A 20,757-nucleotide genomic window follows, 5' to 3' on the forward strand; every position below is an offset into this window, starting at 1 on the left:
TCCACCACTCGGACTCCTAGGTTAGCTAACTGCTGAAGATCACGGGCCATCTCTTTCTTTTCTGGTCGTACATCACTTAGACTTCCCATCGACCTACGGCTAAGAGCATCAGCCACAACATTTGCCTTTCCGGGGTGGTACAGGATTTCAACATCATAGTCTTTTAGCAACTCTAGCCATCGTCGTTGCCGCAAATTCAACTCTTTCTGCTTGAAGATGTACTGGAGACTCTTATGATCTGTATAAATATCCACGTGGACACCATATAAGTAATGTCTCCATATCTTTAAAGCATGGACCACCGCGGCCAATTCTAAGTCATGGGTAGGATAATTCTGCTCATGTTTCCGTAATTGTCTAGAAGCATACACAATCACCTTACCATTTTGCATCAATACACAGCCTAGCCCGACGCTCGAAGCTCGAAGCATCACAATAAATAACATATCCTTCCAATCTCTCTGGAAGTGTCAAGACTGGGGCTGAAGTCAGTCGGCCTTTCAACTCTTGGAAACTACGCTCGCAAGCATCTGTCCATTGAAACTTAGCTGACTTCTGAGTCAACTTGGTGAGCGGTGCAGAAATAGAAGAGAAACCCTCAACAAATCTTCTGTAATAACCGGCTAAGCCCAAAAAGCTACGAACCTCCGTAAGGGTCGTGGGCCTTGGCCAAGTCTTCACTGCCTCAATCTTTTGGCTATCCACTCGAATACCGTCAGCTGCAACAATGTGGCCCAGAAATGCCACTGAGTTCAACCAAAACTCGCATTTGGAAAACTTCGCGAATAACTCTCGGGTTCGAAGAACTCCAAGGACAATACGCAAGTGATCCGCATGTTCTGCCTCGGATCTAGAATACACTAGGATGTCATCGATGAATACAATCACGAATCGATCCAGAAAAGGCCTGAATACATTGTTCATTAAGTCCATAAACACTGCCGGTGCATTAGTTAGCCCAAACGACATTACTCGGAACTCGAAATGGCCATATCTTGTTCTGAAAGCTGTCTTTGGGATATCTTTCTCCCTAACTCTTACTTGGTGATACCCGGACCTCAAATCAATCTTTGAAAACCATTTGGCACCTTGCAATTGATCAAATAAATCATCAATCCTCGGGAGGGGATACTTGTTCTTAATTGTCACTTTATTCAATTGCCGATAATCAATGCACATTCTCAAGGAGCCATCCTTCTTCCGGATGTAAAATACGGGTGCTCCCCACGGGGATGAACTAGGCCTAACGAAGCCTTTTTCAAGAAAGTCTTTTAATTGCTCCTTCAACTCTTTCAACTCTGCGGGTGCCATCCTATAGGGAGGAATAGATATGGGTTTAGTGTCTGGCAACACATCAATCGCAAAATCGATCTCTCGCTCGGGAGGAAGGCCTGGAAGCTCTTCTGGGAACACATCCGGAAATTCGTTCACTACCGGAATTGACTGAAGAGTCGGCGACTCAGCTTCTACATCTTGAACTCGCACTAGGTGATAAATACACCCTTTCGTGATCATCTTCCTTGCCTTTAGATAGGAAATAAACCTACCTTTTGGTGATGCCGCATTCCCTTTCCATTCTAAGACTGGTTCTCCCGGAAACTGGAAACGAACCATCTTCATTCGGCAATCAACATTGGCATAACAAGAAGCCAACCAATCCATGCCCATAATAACGTCAAAATCTACCATTTCTAGTTCATGCAAATCAATCATGGTACGACGATCACAAATCACAATCACACAATTCCTATATACTCGGCTAGCTATTACCGATTCACCCACGGGTGTAGACACCTCAAAAGGTTTGATAGACTCCGGCTCAATTATAAATCGACCCGCAATATATGGAGTAACATATGATAATGTGGAGCCCGGATGAATCAAAGCATATACATCATGAGAGAATACCGGTAATATACCTGTGACCACATCAGGAGAAGTCTCAAGATCTTGGCGTCCAGCCAAAGCATAAATACGGTGCTGAGGATCGCTAGTACTGGGAGCTCTGCCTCTACCTCTACCATGGCCGACTGGCGCATGTGAACCTGGCCCCGTAGGGCGTACAGATGCCGAAGATCCGGATACCGACCCTGATGGCTGGGTCCTACCTCTACCATGTACTGAGGGGCAATCACGCATAATATGGCCTGGACGACCACATGAATAGCAAGCGTCTGATCCTGATCGGCACTGACCCCAATGCAACTTTCCACACTGAGAACATCGTGGTACGGGTGGCCTTGGCTGGCCTGAATCACCTCTAAACTGAGACCCCGAATAACCCTGACTCGGCTCGGAATGAGTAGATCTGTCAAATCTCTTCCCCGTGAACTGTGGAGGTGTACTGGTCATAGAATAGCCTGAATGGCTGGAAACTGCTGTCTGTGTCCGCCCCTGGACTCGCTCCTCGAACTCGAAGGTCTGGCCCTCTTGTTATGGCCCTTCTCCTGCTCACGTTCATTTCTCCGCTGTTGTAGGTGTTCCTCTAATTCCTGAGCATGTGCCTGAATGCGTGCAATATCCATGCCATCCTGAAGGGACACAGTTAAGGATTTATCCATCAAGTGTGGCCCTAGGCCTTTCACAAACCGGTGCACCGGATCGCCCATATCCGCTACCATGGCCGAAGCATACCTAGCCAAGGAATTGAAGCGGAGACTATACTCTGTAGCACTTATGCTACCTTGCCTCAGATTCAAGAATTTATCGGCCCTAGCTCGCCGAACTTCTGGAGGCATGTAGTGACGGAGAAAAGCATCGACAAACTCTTGCCATACCGGCGGAGGTGCATTGGCTCCCCGCGAAGCCATCAATACTGTATACCACTGGATCGAGACATCCCTCAATCTATATGACGCTAGCTGCACCGATTCGGTGTCTGAAGCATGTATCAACCGGAGCGTCCTTAGCATACCATCAATAAAGTCCTGGGGATCCTCCTCCAGTTTCGACCCAAAGAATTCCGGGGGTTTCAAAGCAATGAAGTCACGGGCCCTTGCACTAACAGTCCTGTCACCTTGCCCTGCGCTTGGCCTCTGAGTCTGGGCTGCAACCAACTGAGTCAACAAATTAATGGCCTCTCTCACATCTTGGCCCGAAGCATTCGGTGGAGGAGCTGGAGCTGGAGCTGGAGCTGGGGCTGAGGCTCCCACGTGCTCCTCGGTAATAGGCACTGTCTGGGAGGATTGAGATTGAGCCGCACTCTAGGACTCATCTTCCTCTACTACCAGTGGTGGTGCTCTTTCAGCCCGCTTTTCTGCCACCGTCTTGCCCTTTTGGGCTGCTGTAGCCTTTTTCTTTTTAGGCATCTCTGAAATATACAACACACGATTTAGGAAGAAGAATTTCTTACATCATAGCTCTATCGCACGATTCTTATGAAGAAAGAAGGCCATATATTCCTAAAATGTCCGCAGCTTCTCGTTTATAAGTGTGACGCGCAACACACCCATAACCAAGACTCTACTAGACACGGCTCGTAGACACATCCTAGGACTGAACTGCTCTGATACCAATTTTGTCACGACCCGACTCGGGGCCGCGACGAGCACCCGGTGCTAACCCACCCGAGCACCCTCTTAGCTTACTCTTATACTTACATCTAGGTGAGCCACATAATTATACATGCATTTCCATTGATTCGTCAACTAGTCCCATATGGACAACCGCACATTTATATCATCATAGGCATTTATGCTACATCAATATACATGGTCCAATGTGGCCGACAAAATGATATACAAAACATAGGCCGACAAGGCCAAACACATCTACCCACACACACACATGTCTACGAGCCTCTAAGAGTATAACATATCACATTAGCGGGACAGGACCCCGCTATGCCCATAATTATATACACAAAAGAATGAGTACCCAAAAGATATGGCTCAGAAGGAAATGAAGCTCTCTATGAAATCTCCGAATAGGCAGCTAAGGATCAAATCTGTCTCCCTGTGCACCTGCGGGCATGACGCAACGTCCACAAACAACAGGACGTCAGTACGAAGAATGTACTGAGTATGTAAAGCATGATCAACATCAATATAGAAGCATAATAGATATCATATGAAGATAGCATAGGAGGGGAGACAGTAATATCATCATCATGTCGCTTACTTGCATACATCGTCGTTCGTATCCCATAATAATACTCGTACCATACTTGTGCTCATATTCATATACATGTCCTTATTCGTATTCCTATACATAGTCTTTTCACATTCATATTCATATTATATACATAGTCATTTCGTATACATAGCATTTACATAGCATACCCGACCTAATAGGATCGGTGTCTTATACATACTTGGCCAACCAAGGCTCAAGGTCATACATACCTGGCCCTACCAAGGCATCAGGGTTATCCGTACCCTCTGCAGAGGTGTGCGCGCGTTTCGTAATCGTATACATACTTTATACATAGTCATATACATATAGTCTTACCCTGCATCATAAGCTCGGGGTCTTATCCTAGCCCTTCATAGACATACATATACATATATCATAGCTCGTAAGCATCTCTAGTCTCATTTTACTCTCATCATCATTACTATCCTCATCATTATCGTTACATTTACATTATAGACTTACTCGTCATACGAGGAACGTAGTACAATCATAGTGAATATCAAGGGTCGTGAGCTTATGAGATCGGAATGTCAACCATGTGAAGACAACATACCCATATAGAGGAATTTAGGAATTTGGCCAAGAACCATGCCTTATGAAAGAAGGATTAGCCTTACATACCTTTCCGTCGAACTATTCTACACTTGCACGTTCCCTTCCAATGCTAGCGTTTATACCTTCATTAATATCATAACAATGGCCATTAGTCATTCACATTATCTAGATTCCTCAATTTGCCTCTAATCTACCCACATTCATGGTCATAACACCCATCTTCGTCCATTCGTCTAAAGTGTTTAGTTCATGATCTTAATACCATTTATAACACATTCATATCACAACACAACAACATTCATATCTCAATTCAAACTATTTCTCAAAATGTCACTATTCATCATTCATGACCTAGTTGACCACATTTTCTACAATCCATGTATTTTAATTCTCCAATACCTTAAACATCTTATAAAAATCATGAATCTTACCTTAGAAGTTGTACGAACAAGCTTTGGTTGGTAATACTCTTCTTTGAGCAAAACCCTAGTTTTTCTCCATTTGAATTCCTTGACTTGGATGATCCTTGATGATTCCCTTATCCTTGATTCACTTGTCTTAATGTTATTGATGGCTTATAATCCTTAAAAACTCATATAATTAATGTAGAGAGAAGTTCTAGAGAGAAGTGGTGTAATGTTGTAAATGAAATAAGACAAGTCTTGATCCTCATATTTAATGAATTGAAAAATCTGTGCTGGGTGAACAGTGGTCGTCCATGGAGGTTTACAGTCCGTATTTCAGTTTACGGACCGTCCCTCGTGGTCGTTTTTAAGCTTAAGCAGAACCAGAAACTTTGGCCTGCATGCATGGTGATTTACGACCATGGTTTACGGGCCGTAAATCACTTTACGGTCCGTCCACCAGGTCGCATTTTAGCCATTTCCTCAGCTGGCAGAAAGTTGAAGTTGGACATGCCAGTTTACGACGTCAAGTTTACGGACCGTATTGCACTTTACGGTCCGTATTTTGCACTATACGACCACTGGGCAGTTTTGCCAAATTTCAATTTTTCTCATTTCTCGACTTTTTATTCTAATCATTCTCGTCCATTTACGCACATGAAACAATATACACTAACCCTCCTCGCACACATCATTAGTTCGTTCACTTGCGTACCAACGGGAAATTTTCCGAGGTGTAACAGAAAGTTGAATCCGCAACATACTTTGGAGATTGAATTTATGGCTTCTACTTGAAGAAGAATTAAGTCGATATTGATATCCACTTTAACGAAATCTAAATCCACATCCACGTTTATTTTAAGGAAATCTAAAATATAAATCCACATCCACTTCCACTGTACAAAAAATATAAATCCACATCCACTTCCGCGGTGTAAAAATATAAATCCACATCCACTTCCACGGTACAAAAATATAAATCCACGTCCACTTCCACTGTACAAAAATATAAATCCACATCCACTTCCACTGTACAAAATATAAATCCACATCCACTTCCACTGTACAAAAATATAAATCCACATCCACTTCCACTGTACAAAAAATATAAATCCACATCCACTTCCACTGTACAAAAATATAAATCCACATCCACTTTCACTGTACAAAAAATATAAATCCACATCCACTTCCACGGTACAAAAATATAAATCCACGTCCACTTCCACGGTGCAAAATGTAAATCCACGTCCACTTTCGTGGTACAAAAATATAAATCCACATCCACTTCCATAAATTTTATAATGTAAAAATATAAATATACATCCACGTCCACATCCACGAAGTCATTCGTGTGTAAAATGATAAATCCACGTCTACTTTCGCAAAATTTATAATGCAAGAAAGATAAATCCACGTCCACGTCCACGTCCACAATGTTCATAATGTAAAAGATAAATCCACTTCCACGTCCACAATATCCACAATGCAGAAAATAAATCCACGTCCACTTCCACAAATTTTATAATGTAAAAATATAAATCCACTTCCACGTCCACATCCACGGTAAAAAATATAAATCCACATCCACTTCTAAAAATTTTATAATGTAGAACTTCATGTCCATGTCCACAAGATTCATAGCATGGAAATTTAAATCCACGTCCACTTTCACAAATTGTATAATGCGAGAAAGATAAATCCACGTCCACGTCCACGTCCACAACATTTATAATGTAAAAAGATAATTCCACTTCGACGTCCACAGTATCCATAATGTTTATAATTGAGATATAAATCCATGTCCGCTCTCACAATTTGTAATGTAGAAATGTATATCCATGTTTCTGTCCACATCCACAAAACTATTCGTGAAGAGATATAATTCCACATCCAAATTTACATCCTGTTGTGACGTAAGTTAAATCTACAATTGTCCCCACGATTTAACATATGATGCAAGATTTCGATCCTGTCATCTCATTAAATACTACATTCTAAAAAAAGAACTTGTTAGCGACTTGAAATAAATAAATATGTATGAAGTGATGATAAAGTTAAGGAATTTAAACCGATAATCAGGTGACCATGTTCGTATCCACTTCGAAGAAGGTTAAATCCACGATTATGCGTCCTTGATCCATCGAGAAATGCCACGAGCTAAAACAACTGTTAGTGGTAAGAATATGTAAATAGCTGGGTTTGAAAGAATTACGCCTACAGCCCTTGGTTGAGAAGATAAATTCATGTCTGCTGTTGCGATCAAAATTTCATGAAGAATGGAACAACATCCACCGTCTAGCGCAAGCTAAATCTACATCCACATTGAAGAATATTTGCCTTTTGCAGAAGGCTAGCTCTTTGTTCACATCCATAACTAAAATTTGAAGAAGAGTCAAATATGCGCCACATCTATGTTAATTGAAACCTGTCTCATCAAAGAAAAGTTGTGAGTTTAAAGAAAATTGGTTGACTTGTGCTTGTTGGGGAACTTGGTCCTTGAATTGATTCTTGTCTCAATCGCGTCCACGTTCTTCAATGCTTCACCACATATTTTGCTTTGCCAAGGAGTTTCGGTTATAAGTAATAAAAAGTGTATTTTGAAAGTAAGAGTAACGAGACTTGGATGACTTCGAAGAGAAATACTTAGTGGCTCTAAATATGATTGTGAAGACTCGAATTCAAACTTATCAACATTTTAGAAAGACATGGACGACCCTCATTTAAAGTTGTTGAACATTTAAGACCACTTTTGTGCTACTTCTAAAAAATTGTCCCAGTTTCCAGTCCTGGAGGCGTTTGGTTCTAAACAATTGAAAGTGAGAACTTATAATGAAAGTTTTTGGAAGCGATTTGACCGATTTCAAAAAATTTGTCCCAGTTTCAAGTTACTAGGACACATGAATTTAAACAGTGGGAAGACCAAAATTTTATATAAAAATCCTTATGTATCTCATAGGGACCAAAATGGTTGGACAAACCGAAAATATTGGAAATTTTAAAATAGACGGCCCGAACCCGTCTCGGGTTGCCTACGTATCCCAAAGGAATCAGGCCAGACGTAGTTCGTGATTAAAAATAAAAACTTTTGAGTTTTTTTTTTTTTTTAATAAAAGGAGGGCCGAACCCGATGTGGGCTGCCTACGTATCAAAAAGGAAATCAGGCCACACGTAGTTCCAACCCACAAAACAAAGACATAGAAATATTTTGAAAAGAGCGGCCGAACCCGATATGGGCTGCCTACGTATCCAAAAGGAAGTCAGGCCAAACGTAGTTCATTACCTACAAAACAAAGACACTGAAATATTTTGAAAAGAGTGGCCGAACCCGATATGGGCTGCCTACGTATCCAAAAGGAAGTCAGGCCAAACGTAGTTCATTACAACAACTGACAAAGTCTTAATTTAGAAAGGACTTAACAAAACATAGAGGCGACATGACAAAAAATAAAGGTTCTAGCTTATGCCTCCGGCCTATTATAAAAGGAAATTTAAACTTAAATTACTGAAACTCCCGGCGAACCGGGGCTAAGATAAAAGTCCAATTCTTCAAGTCAGGTCCTGGCTCGGCAACCTATAAGGTCTGTGTTTTAGCAAAGTCTTCGATTACCCCAGCATGATCATCTTCATCTTCCATGAACAAGTTCTTGATCCCTTCCACAATATCATCATAGGCAACTTCAACAGTCAGATCTGAAGTTTTGGAGATGGCAGGTTTTGTGAAAGTTTGATCAATGGTAGGAATGGGTTTTGGCAAGAAAATGTCCTTTCCTTTATTCTTTCGTGCTTTCTTTGCTTCTTCCTCAGTTGGTTCATATCCCAAACCAAATGTGAACTGTTGTGCAGGGAGAACTACAGGGTCAACCCGCCCATTTAATGTCTTCCCTAACCCAAGTCCAGGTTGGTACCCATTTTTTAGCATTTCCTTTGCAACCATGATTGCGGCGCATGACCTTTTTGATTTTTGAGTTTGACACACTTCACCCACTCTAGTAACATTCACAACCTCCCAAGCATGGTAAGTTGTTCCATCGAACCCTCCTGTTGCCTCGATGAATGGGATGGATTGCTCTCGATAGATAGACGTGTCACCTTCTCCATGTATGCATATTTGTTGTTGATCTCACTCAAATTTGACAGTTTGGTGCAAAGTAGATGGTACAGCTCCAGCCAGATGGATCCACGGTCTTCCTAACAGCATGTTGTATGTCGTGGAGATATCAAGTACTTGAAAATCCATAACGAACTTAACATGTCCAATCGGCACATTCAGCTCTATTTCTCCAATAGGACGTCTTTGAGCCCCATCAAATGCTCGAATATTCATATCACTTGTCTTAAGCTCGCTAATATTATATCCGATCTTCTTCAGACTTGTTAGTGGACAAATGTTAAGTCCAGAGCCCCCATCAATCAACACTTTAGACACAAACATGTTACGACACTTGACAGTTATATGGAGTGCTTTGTTGTGACTACATCCCTCTGGTGGCAGTTCTTCATTATCGAAGCTGATTCGATGACTGTCAAGAAAGCTCCCAACTATTCCAGCTAACGTCTCACTAGTTGTTTCGCTTGGAACATACCTTTCACTCAAAATTTTCAAGAGTGAATTTCTGTGTACATCCGAACTCAAAAGCAAAGAGAGGATAGGAATCTGGGCATTGGTTTTTTTCAACTGATCCACAACTGAGTATTCGCTGGCCTTAATTTTTCTTAAAAAGTCTTCTGCCTCGGCTTCTGTCACAACCCTTTTGGGAGACACATTGCTTTCTTTAGTTTGCCTCAATCTAGTTAGCTCTTCCGGGGTGTAGCACCTTCCGGACCTGGTTATTCCTGACGTCTTAGTCTTGTCAGTGATCGTTTCATTTCCTCGACATTCCATCACAGCTTGTTGATAATTCCATGGTACGGCTTTGGTATCGAGTACTGGTAACTGATTTGGCGCTTGAACTACCTCCACAGGTGTTGACGAAGCTCCTAATATCTCGACAGGCACAAAACCTGTTATCACTATAGCCGGAGAAGCAACGGCTATAAGACTATGATCTTCCACGCTATTCACAGGTACTATGAATTTGGCTGGATCGTCATCATTTTCATCTATTCCAATCATATTTATCGTGGCCTCATCATGGGTCTGGAGTGGATTGTTAACCACGTTTGGTGCCGGTTGTTTGACCATGATCTGTTTTGCTTCAATAAGATCTTCAACCTTGTGTTTCAATGCGTAACAGCGATCAGTGGAATGGCCTTTTACCCCCGAATGATATGCACATGTTTTAGTGGGATCAAAACCTCTAGGTAGTGGATCTGGAATTCTACCTTCCACAGGATACAATAAGCCTGAAGCTTGCAGTCTTTCAAAAATAACGCTCAATGGCTCTCCTAACGGTGTAAAATTGCGGAAAGGTCTATTTGGGCGAGGTGCGGATGCATTGTTTGGATGATGAGATTGTGATGGTGGAGCTTGGTGTGTTGGTGGTCGTGGAGCTCGGTATGTTGGTTGTGTGTTATAGACGGGGTAGGAAATTTGTGGTGATTGAGGTTGGTAAGATGACAAAGATTGGTTGTATGGATGTGACGAATATTGAAAATATTGTGAGTGGAGAGCATTAGATTGGTACCGCGGAGGTTGTTGATGGCGGTATGAGGTGCTTCCCAGAGCCATTACCGCTGCCGCGTCCTTTTCTTCTTTCTTTCCATTTCCAAGAGCACCAGTTTGTATGGCCTTACTAGTAGACTGCAATGCTGCTAGACTTGTTATTCTCCCTGTCTTAATGCCATCTTCGATCATGTCCCCAGCTTTGATCACTTCTGCAAAAGTTTTTCCGCCCATTGTCACCAAACGTTCATAGTACTCTGGTTCTAGTGCCTGAATGAAGAAAGTAACCATTTCTGTTTACTCCATGGGCGGGTGCACCCTAGATGCTTCTTCCCTCCACCGTATAACATATTCTCGGAATGATTCGGTTAACTTCTTCTTTAACTTTGTAATTGAGATTCTGTCAGGAGCGATCTCAACATGAAACTTGTAATGATCCACAAAAGCATTTGCCAAGTCATCCCAAGTACGCCATTTGGTTGTATCTTGTTTGGAATACCATTCCAAAGCTTTTCCACTCAAACTCTGATTAAATAGTTTGACTCTTATCCCTTCGTTCTTCCCCACACCAATCAACTTTTCACAATAGACCTTCAGATGGAAGAAAGGGTTTCCCGACCCATCAAGCTTCTCAAATTTTGGAATCTTGTAACCTGGTGGCAATTCTACTTCAGTAAATGCACATAACTCTCCATATCCACGCTTTGGTTACTACCGAGTCCACGCAAACTCCTCATGGCATCTTCCAAACTTTTGAGCTTTCTATTTATCATTTCATCATTAACTTCCCTTGCCTCATTTTCGACTTCGACATAATGATCAACATCTGTGCGACATTGTCCTTGGGTTTGTGTCATGGGTGGAGCTGTGGTATAGGTATATACCGACGGAACTTGATGTGCATTGGTAACATCATGTGTCGGCGGTATGAACTGAGCCTTTGAAGAAGCGGTTGTAAACAAAAGAGGGGCATTTTGAGTAACTAGGTGGGCAAGGGTTTCGGAACGAATTGGTTGAGAAGTGGTAAAATAGTTTGCTTGGTTAAGTTCATCCAAATTTGGGAATGGAGGTGGCATAGGCAAAGTCTGACGAACCCCATGAGATGGAGTCATATGTGGCGGTGTTTGAGAAAATGACCGATTTTGAAGTACCATGTGACTTAGTTCAGCAACTCGTCGCTCCAGACGAGCAATGATCTCCAAATGTGTTTATGGTTCATTAGAGGATGTGGGATCACTCGTGATCGGTAAACTAAGAGATGGCTCAGATGAAGTGGTTGCATTGATCAAACTTTGTTCCATTTTAGAACGAGTCTTTTTAGTTAACCAGGTGATTAGTGATAAGTCAGAGTCTGCTTTCTTGGCTCTAGACCGTGTGAAATATGGATGCTCCGCCAATTCCCCTTTAGCACAAGTCAACCTTTTTGTTTTGAAAATAAGTTTAAAAGAAAAAAATAAAATAAGAAAAGAAAAAAGAAAACGAGTCAGTATACGGTAAGGACATATTATTGCACATAAACACATTATTTCACATAATACATCGCGTTCTATAATGCAAGGGACCTCTTTATGCCAGAGGTAGGCCTAACGAACATTTGAAGGACAAACATGTTTTTTATGTATCATTCCATAACTCTTTCTAAAACTAATTTACAAGAATAATGAAAATTTATTACATGTCAATTAATAATACAATTCAAAGTTAATTTAAGATATCTAATACTTCATCTTCACTGATTTCCTTTAGTTGTCTTCAACCCTCCGGAATTAATTGGATGCTCCACGACAACCTGCAACAAAATGTCAGTTTTCCTGAAATATTTATCTATAGAGTACTAGGTCCACATATTCCACACATTTGTCCTTCAAATAATGCACATAGATAGTGAATAGTGTCACTTAGAGTCATAGACTCATTTGGACATTTGGTAAGGTTGACTAATGAACTTAATACACCAAGGGTATTAAGCCTCCTAGGTTTAAAATGATGTATGTCCTTACAAGGTTTTGGTTTTCGCTCTACCTAGGTAGATTAAAAGTGGTTTTCCTATGACTCAAGGCTACACCAAGCGGACAACTTGGGAGTGGAAAGTCCGTGGCCGCCGACTGCACCGCCGATCGACTAAATCCACAAGATCGATCCAACTAAAAGGGTAATTTAGTAGTGCACGGCCGCGAACCGCGAAACCGCTTTAAGTGTGTGAAATTGTGTGAGTTTTCCAGGAGTGGAGGAAATATGAACGGAATGCCATTTTAAGGAAAGCAGTAACATATTGTTGCATAGAAAATTTTCACATAATAAAACAACTACTTAAAACACATAAGAAATAAAAGCAACAATAAAGGCAAAATAAAATTAAAAACCCAAAACGTCCAATTAATTAATTATTAACCTAAGTTGTTATGGTTAAGAACCTAGTTCCCCAGCAGAGTCGCCAAGCTGTTACACCCCATTTTAACCGGGTTAAATTAGAGTACAACATATTGGAGATTCCTATAATGCTTTATTTTAAGGAGTCGCCACCTAATTGATTTCAAGGTGAATTAGGGCACCTAATTATTAACTAAGGTAAAGCTGGCTAAACCTCCGTTAATAGTCTGCTTAATCAGTGTGATTCTAGGTAAGGGTTCTATATTATCCTAAAGGGAAGGGGTTAGGCATCCTTTAGAATCCGTTAACTACGGTTATCCGGCCAAACTTAGGTTAATTAATTAATGTTAAACAAGATGCTTGAAATTTTAAGAAAAAGGGCTAAAACATGTTGCTAAGGTTTTTAAGAAAAATATAAGAATGTTGCTTAAGATAAGATTTAGAGAAAATATAATAATTTGCATAAAAGAAAATTTTAAATGCCATTTAAAATAAAACTTCTAAAAGTTGATAAGGCTTTAAATAAAAATGGTACTTAGAATGAGATTTGTAGAAAATATAATAATTTGCATAAAAGGCAACTTCAAATGCCACTTAAAATAAACTTATAAATGTCGCAAAGACTTTAAATAATAATGCTATTTAAAGTAAGATTCGCATAAAAATATATAAATAGAAGAAAACGCGGATTTGTGCAATGTTTTAATAAATATTTGAAACAACTCAAATGGTGAGATATTAATTGATTTTGCGATTAAGAGCATAAACAAAATAAAAAAAAACAACTAATGTGAGCTTTCTTTATCCCTTTATTAACTATGCTTAAAGATATGCGTAATTGACTCAAAACTTAAAGAGTTATTTATAAAATATATTTGCGTATTAGTGAAATTCTGAAATTCCTAAGATAGTAAGAAAAAATGATTACTTTAACCCAAAATATGTAGGCATGCTAGTTTGCAAATCAATTATTCTAAAAAAAAGTAAATACTATAAATAATTTTGACATAAGAAAGGGAATGAAACTTATGGAACTAATGTTAATATCTCTCTTAAATTTACTACCCAATATGCTAAAGCTAAACCCACTAATTTTACTAAGGTTCATCTAAATTAACAAAGCAAAATGTTAGTCATATATACAAATTAAATGCACAAAAAGTAAAATAGAGGAGTAGATGTAATTTAAATGGGCTCAGCCCATTTTAGGACTGCTGTGATCAGGAATGGACTCAGCCCATTTTTAAAGGCTGTTACGATCAGCTGCTGCTGGGCTTCGACCCAAAATATTTTATTGTATTGCTGCGGATAGAACTGATGGGGATGACCCGAGAAGATTTCGTTGGGCTTTTAGCCTAACACCGAATGCGGAAGAAGACGAGTCCCTCAGACTCGTACGCGATGGTCATGCATAAAACAAAAAAAAAACGATTAGTATATAATAAAAGGCTAAGACATAAATAAAGAAACTAAGTACGCAAATTGAGTTAGCACATAACACAATAATAGGACAATTCGAGAAAAATGTTCAAACTCAAATAAGACAGAGAAAACAACTGAAGCCCATGTGACTTGTTTCATATTACTGAATAACTTAAGCCCAGCAAAATCATAGCCTACATTTTGAACAGGGGTCCATCGAATAGCGAAAGGAATCTAACATCATCGACACTTGATGGTGGAATTACCTGGCTAGGTTTTTAAAAACATGAAATTATCCCATGGTGCGACAAACAATGACAGTAACTAAATAAAGGAAGGAGAGGTCACCTTATAGCACATGGAGTTGTTTATTGAAACCATCATTCTCAGATTGAAAATGGACACTAACAGTCTCAATATACGTATTTATATAACTAGGAAGATCAAAAAGGGGATCACAACTTTATCTTAACCTCGACTTAACTACTGATTTGTGTAGTAAGGAAAGTTTAAGCTCAGATTCGGGTATGAACTAGTAGTAGCTAGAAAACAAATATATTCTAACGTCATTTTTTTTAAAACAAACACTTTTAAAGAAAGCACATAAGCTAGCACATTTTAATCTCATGTTGATCCAACAAGAAAGAACAATTAACCTCTAGGACCAGTGATCATTTCAATTCTTAAACTCACTTATGCTCCATAACTTAAGGAGGTTTGAAAAGACAGACTTGATTTTTGAGCAAGAAAATTCCCAACAGTCTACTAAAGGCCAAAAACCACTTCTCCTAAGTTAAAAATTAAGTCATCAATCTTCAAGGCGAAAACACACTCTTAAAGGATTTCACAGCTCAAGAAGGGATAATGATGTGGCGTGATTTTACGCCACAATCGATGCTTTTTAACTATAAGTTTTACTTGTTTTTAAGCAAGTCTATGTCATTTTTCGTAGTTTTTGTCATGTTTCAGGTAATACGAGGTCCCTAGAGCCTAAGTGTGGAAAACAAGCAAAAAAGTTGCAAAACTGGAATTAACTGGAAGTTCTGGAAAAGAGCCGTGGAAAAATACTCTACGCGATCGCGCAGAGTACCCACGCGATCGCGCCCACGCGGGAATTGTACTCCACGCGATCGCGCTGGAATGTAACGCGATCGCGCCTACGCGCGTTGTTAATTCCACGCGGTCGCGCAGGAGCTACACGCGATCGCGATTAAGGGAGCAGGGGAAGCTGACGTCATCCACGCGATCGCGCATACACATGGCGCGATCGCGATGAAGGATTTTCGGCAATTTTCAACCAGAACCTGGGAGTTGACGATGCCTTCCACCCCAGTTCATATAAATAGAAAACTAGGGAAAAATATCAGATTATCTTTGGCAGCTCCCACAAGTTGGAAGCTAGGGTTCCTACACAAATTGTTCTTTCTTCTTTTTAATCCTTGTTGATGGAAATCTCTTGGTGACAATTAAGATTGACACTCTTGTTGTGCTTATTTATTCATTTGCATTGTTCTTAATCAAGTAAGTTTTTGCTATTTTAATTATTCTTGTTCATGAATGTTTTCAAGGGATTAGCTAACCTTTGAACTCGCCCATTTACTTTGTTTGAAACTCGGAAGAGGAAAAACGGAGTTGGGATAGGATAATTAACATGAATTTGGGGCGTTAACCCTCATCTAATGGAAGTTGACCTAGGAATAGGCAATACCACTTGTAGCCATATTCGGGTGTTCTTAATGCTCCTAATTGCTTGAGGGATCTTCAATTGGGTAGTCTAGTTAATCTTCGGAAGAAGTTAATTTAGAGTCATTATCCGAGGCTAAATAACATAAACTTGCTATTATTTACAATTCGTGAAATAGATTGGATCGTTACTTGAGAAGTAGTTTCCCTCCTTCCATTCTTGTTGCCATTGATCAATTTACTTGCTTTCTAGATTAGAATTTATATTTCCGTATTTTATCAAAACCTTATAAAAAAACCACCATTGATGCGTTCGGGCATAGCTATTGTTAGTGATAATTCCTAATCTGCTTAAATCACCTACATATTGTTCTCTGTGGGATTCGACCCCGACTCATAGTTGGGTAAATTATATTTGCATACGACCGTGCCCATTCTAATTAATAGGGTGGATTTGGACGTTATCAAAAATGGCGCCGTTGCCGGGGAACAATTGGTGTATTTTGGCTAATCTAGGAAATAAGCTAACTTGCTTTGATCCGAACCCGTAAATATTTGTGTTGTTGTTTTCTGTGTTTTATTTTATATAAAATAAAAATAAAAATGGCATCTTTCCATGAAAACTTGTTTAGTAATGACTTTTATTGTGAGCATGGCCAAATTGGTGAGTTCAAATTCATGATGGAGTGTCTACTAGGTGAGGGTAATGAAAACCAAAAAGCTTTTGAAGAGTACTTGGAAACTAGTCTCCAACTTGGTTTGATGAAAGAAGAAGAAAATCCTCCACGGGCAAATCATTATGAACTACCCAATGCTCAAGATAAAAGGGTAAATCATGAAGATGAGTTTATTGGGAATGCCAAAGAAAGAAATGAATGGGAGTCAACCATTGTTCTGAACAATATGGTTGGTGTTGACCCCAATCCGGGGGAAAAAGAGGATGTCATAGTTCAAAAAGTTCAAGAGCCTTATATTCTGCAATTTGAAAATTCAACAAGGCAAAATGACATTCCTCACTTGAAAGCCAAGAAGCGTAGAATGAACAATATTTTACTTGGCGTGATCAGATATTTACCACCCCCCACTGCTCGTGGTCACAAACTTGATTCCAAGTTAGGTGCCCAATTCATAAGCTCCAAATGGCGAGAAAAGCGGTAAAGTTGGTATCCGTCGTGCCGCGACGTTAACTTAAGCGCTTGGTGGGAGGCAACCCATCGTTTTTAAATTTTTTTAATCATTTTTGAAATTTGATTTTTTAGAATTGTTTAGTTTATGATTTGTGACTAATCTGCAAAATTTCACAATTTTTGGAGTTGTTTTAAATAGGTGGAGTTTTCAGAATAGCCACAAATCAGTAGCTGCTGGTTTCTGTAATTTGTTAGACTGGTTTCTGTACTTATTTTCTGAATCTGGAAAAATTTGGGCGAATTTTACTCTTCGCGATCGCGCAAAGAACCCACGCGATCGCGGTAAAAAAAAAAAGAAGAGAAATTACTCTACGCGATCGCGCCACATCACCACGCGATCGCGCAGAGGCGCGTTTTCAGTTTTCAAAACAGAGTAAAGAAAGGCAAAACGGTAGAAACCCATCATTTCCTTCACTTTTTCTCAAAAATTCTCTCAATTTTCTCTCAAATTCAACTTCAATTTTTAAGAAGAATTCTTCAACTTGCAACCACAAGGTATGTGATTCTTTCATTGTCTTGATCCTAGGGTTGTTTTTATCATCTTTCCATGTTAGAAATTGTGAAAGAAAAATTTTCTTCCACTTGTTTAAGCATGAAAATGTGATGAAATTGCTGAATGTCTTGTCATGTGAAGTGTTGTTTGTTGTGAGTAATGTGAGTTGAGAGATGGGTGTTGATATGAAGAAAAAAAAAATGGAGCAAAATACAAGCTTAAAATCGTTGAATTGAAGGCACAAAATTGATGCCCATAACCTGTTTGTGAAAATGCTTCGCTGAATCTGAAACGATTCAGCGCGATCGCGGCCTGTACTGGCGCGATCGCGCTGAGTAAATGACCAAAACTGACGCGAACGCGTAATGTTGAACCGCGATCGCGGTTAATGAGACAATAAAAATGTCGCGATCGCGCCAGTTCATCACGCGATCGCGCTGGAGGAATACCGCAAAATGCCGCGATCGCGCTGCCTTGTCACGCGATCGCGTTGAAGGAAAAGTCCCAGTTCACAGACAGAATGCTCGCACAGAGCTGTTCCAAACTTGGGTGCCCAAATGTCCTTAACCCAACTCCTCATTATACATCATTATAGGTGTTCATATGCATTGTGTTTGCTTTGTAGGTACTTAAACTCAAAAAATGGCTTCATCATCCAGTGCTGCCCAAGTACCATTGATTGAATATTATGACACCACCACCTTCCAGTCAGCAAAATGTTCAAAGCTATATGATAGACTGCTGGGAAAGAGCTTCATTGAAGAGAGGGGCTTTGTAACAGAAAGTTTGGAAGAAAAGATGCCCGAGTTCTATGGAAGGTTGGTGACAAGCGGCTGGATACGCTTTGCAGATGAACCAATCAGGGCAAATCATACCCTGGTGTGGGAATTCTACGCAAATGCTGCAGAGGCAGACATTACACATAGGGCAATTGTCAAAGTCAGAGGTGTGGATGTCCTGTGCAATGCCTCAAGAATCAATGCCTATTATAATCTGCAGGATGGTGACAACAGCGAGATGGCACAGATGTACGAAAACCTGCGGCAACAATGGTTTGTGACCCACCTTCACGGTGGGGAACAACCAAAGTGGCTAAACACAATGCAGAAAAGGATTGACTCTGCAGAGTTCACCGCTGAAGCCAAAACTTGGCTTGATATTGTCACATCCAGGGTGCTGCCTTCAAAACATAATTCAGAGGTGCCGCTTGAGAGGGCTAAAGTAATTTGTGCTGTGATGGAAGGATTGCCTGTTGACGTGGGGAGACTCATTATGCAGGAAATCCGGGAGGTGGTGCTTGAACGGACCAAGAGCTTATTCTTCCCATCATTGATCACTTACTTGTGCTCCACTGATGGAGTGCCCACGAGACCAGGCGACAGAGAAAAAGGGCCTGCTGGACCGATTTATCCGTTGAAAAAGAGAGGGCCTGGTAATGTACAGAAGAAGAGGAAGATTGATATAGCAAAATCATCATTTGAGCAGTTCACATCTACTGCATCAGATTCTATTGGTGGGGCATCAGCCCCTCCCATGGCTATACCAATCTTGCCACCACTGCAAGAAGCCGCCAGGCCTTTCCAATATATCTCCACCCAGGTCCATGGGATGGACAATCGGCTTCAGCAGCTAGTGGCTAGTCTCCCTGCGGGCCCACATGGAGAAGGCACATCTACAGCTCCCTCTGTTCCTATTGGTCCAACATTAGCAGGTATTGTGGAGGACATGAAACATATCAAAGAAAAGCAGGGAAAAATAGAGAGGAGGCAGAAAAAGGCAAGGGAGCACGCCAAGAAGCAAAGCAAATTCCTGAACAAAATGATGAGCATTCTGAGGAGTGTATGCGGCGCACAACATGAAGAGGAGGAAAATGAGGATGATTTTGTCCTGCCAGAGCCCAGCAGCTCCTGTTCAGAGGGTGAGCAGAGATGACCATAGCACGTAGTGCTAGGAGGTATGAAAAAAAAATAAAAAAACAAAAAAAAAAATTCTGTGTTGATGTACTGCAGTGAGGACACTGCAAGTTTTTTTGGTTAGGGGTAGAAACCTCCTCGGCTTTTCCTTGCCAGAGTTCTTTTCCTGAGGGAGGTTTTATTTTGTTGAAACTGGCATGTTTAGGATGTTACTTAGGTTGAATAGAGTAATTTTGTTTTATTTGGTACTACTTGGCAACTAATGGCATGTATTGTGTTTTGTTGAAATTTTTGGACCCCTCGAAAAGTTGAAAAATGCATACTTAGAATAGTTATTGTCTGACATGATTGATTCTTTATATGACATTGTGATTATTGGGGTGTTGTGTGTGATGAATTACTACTTAGGAAGTCACAAGTGTAAAAATTATTGTCCTTATGCCGATGTGTGTGTGAAGTGTTAGTTTGATTCTGTTTATGCATGTATAATCTAGAACTTGCCCGGTTGGTCTTGTTTGAAATACGAAAGTTAGTTTGGTTGTGAAATGATCTTAGGCTTTCTTTGTTGAAATAGTCACTTTGCCTAAATAAGCCTTACCAAAAGTGTTAAATACCCTTAGTTTCCCTTTTGAGCCTTTTTGACCTTTTTCTTGGCTAGCAAATTATGAAACCTTACCCTTTGTGAAATTAATCCATCTTCGCACCCGTTCCCTCCTTGATGCTACTAGTTAGATGAGGCAAAATCCCTAAGTTGGGGGTGAATTAAATGTGGAGTACATGTTAAAAACATAAGTTGGGGGTGGTGGAGTTTGCTAGTGGAGATTCGATGTGGTAGTTGCGTATAAATATAAAAAAAAAAAAAAATCAGAAAATTGTAACGCAAAAAGAATTGTAAGTTGGTTAGAAGTAAAACCACATCGAGGTCGAAAACTGAAAGAAAATAAAGGGGTGGAAAGAAAAGAGGCGAATTAAGGTGACAAGATGTTGTAGT

Source organism: Lycium barbarum, chromosome 3 (assembly GCF_019175385.1).
Source record: "Lycium barbarum isolate Lr01 chromosome 3, ASM1917538v2, whole genome shotgun sequence".
In the NCBI taxonomy this organism is placed as follows: domain Eukaryota; kingdom Viridiplantae; phylum Streptophyta; class Magnoliopsida; order Solanales; family Solanaceae; genus Lycium; species Lycium barbarum.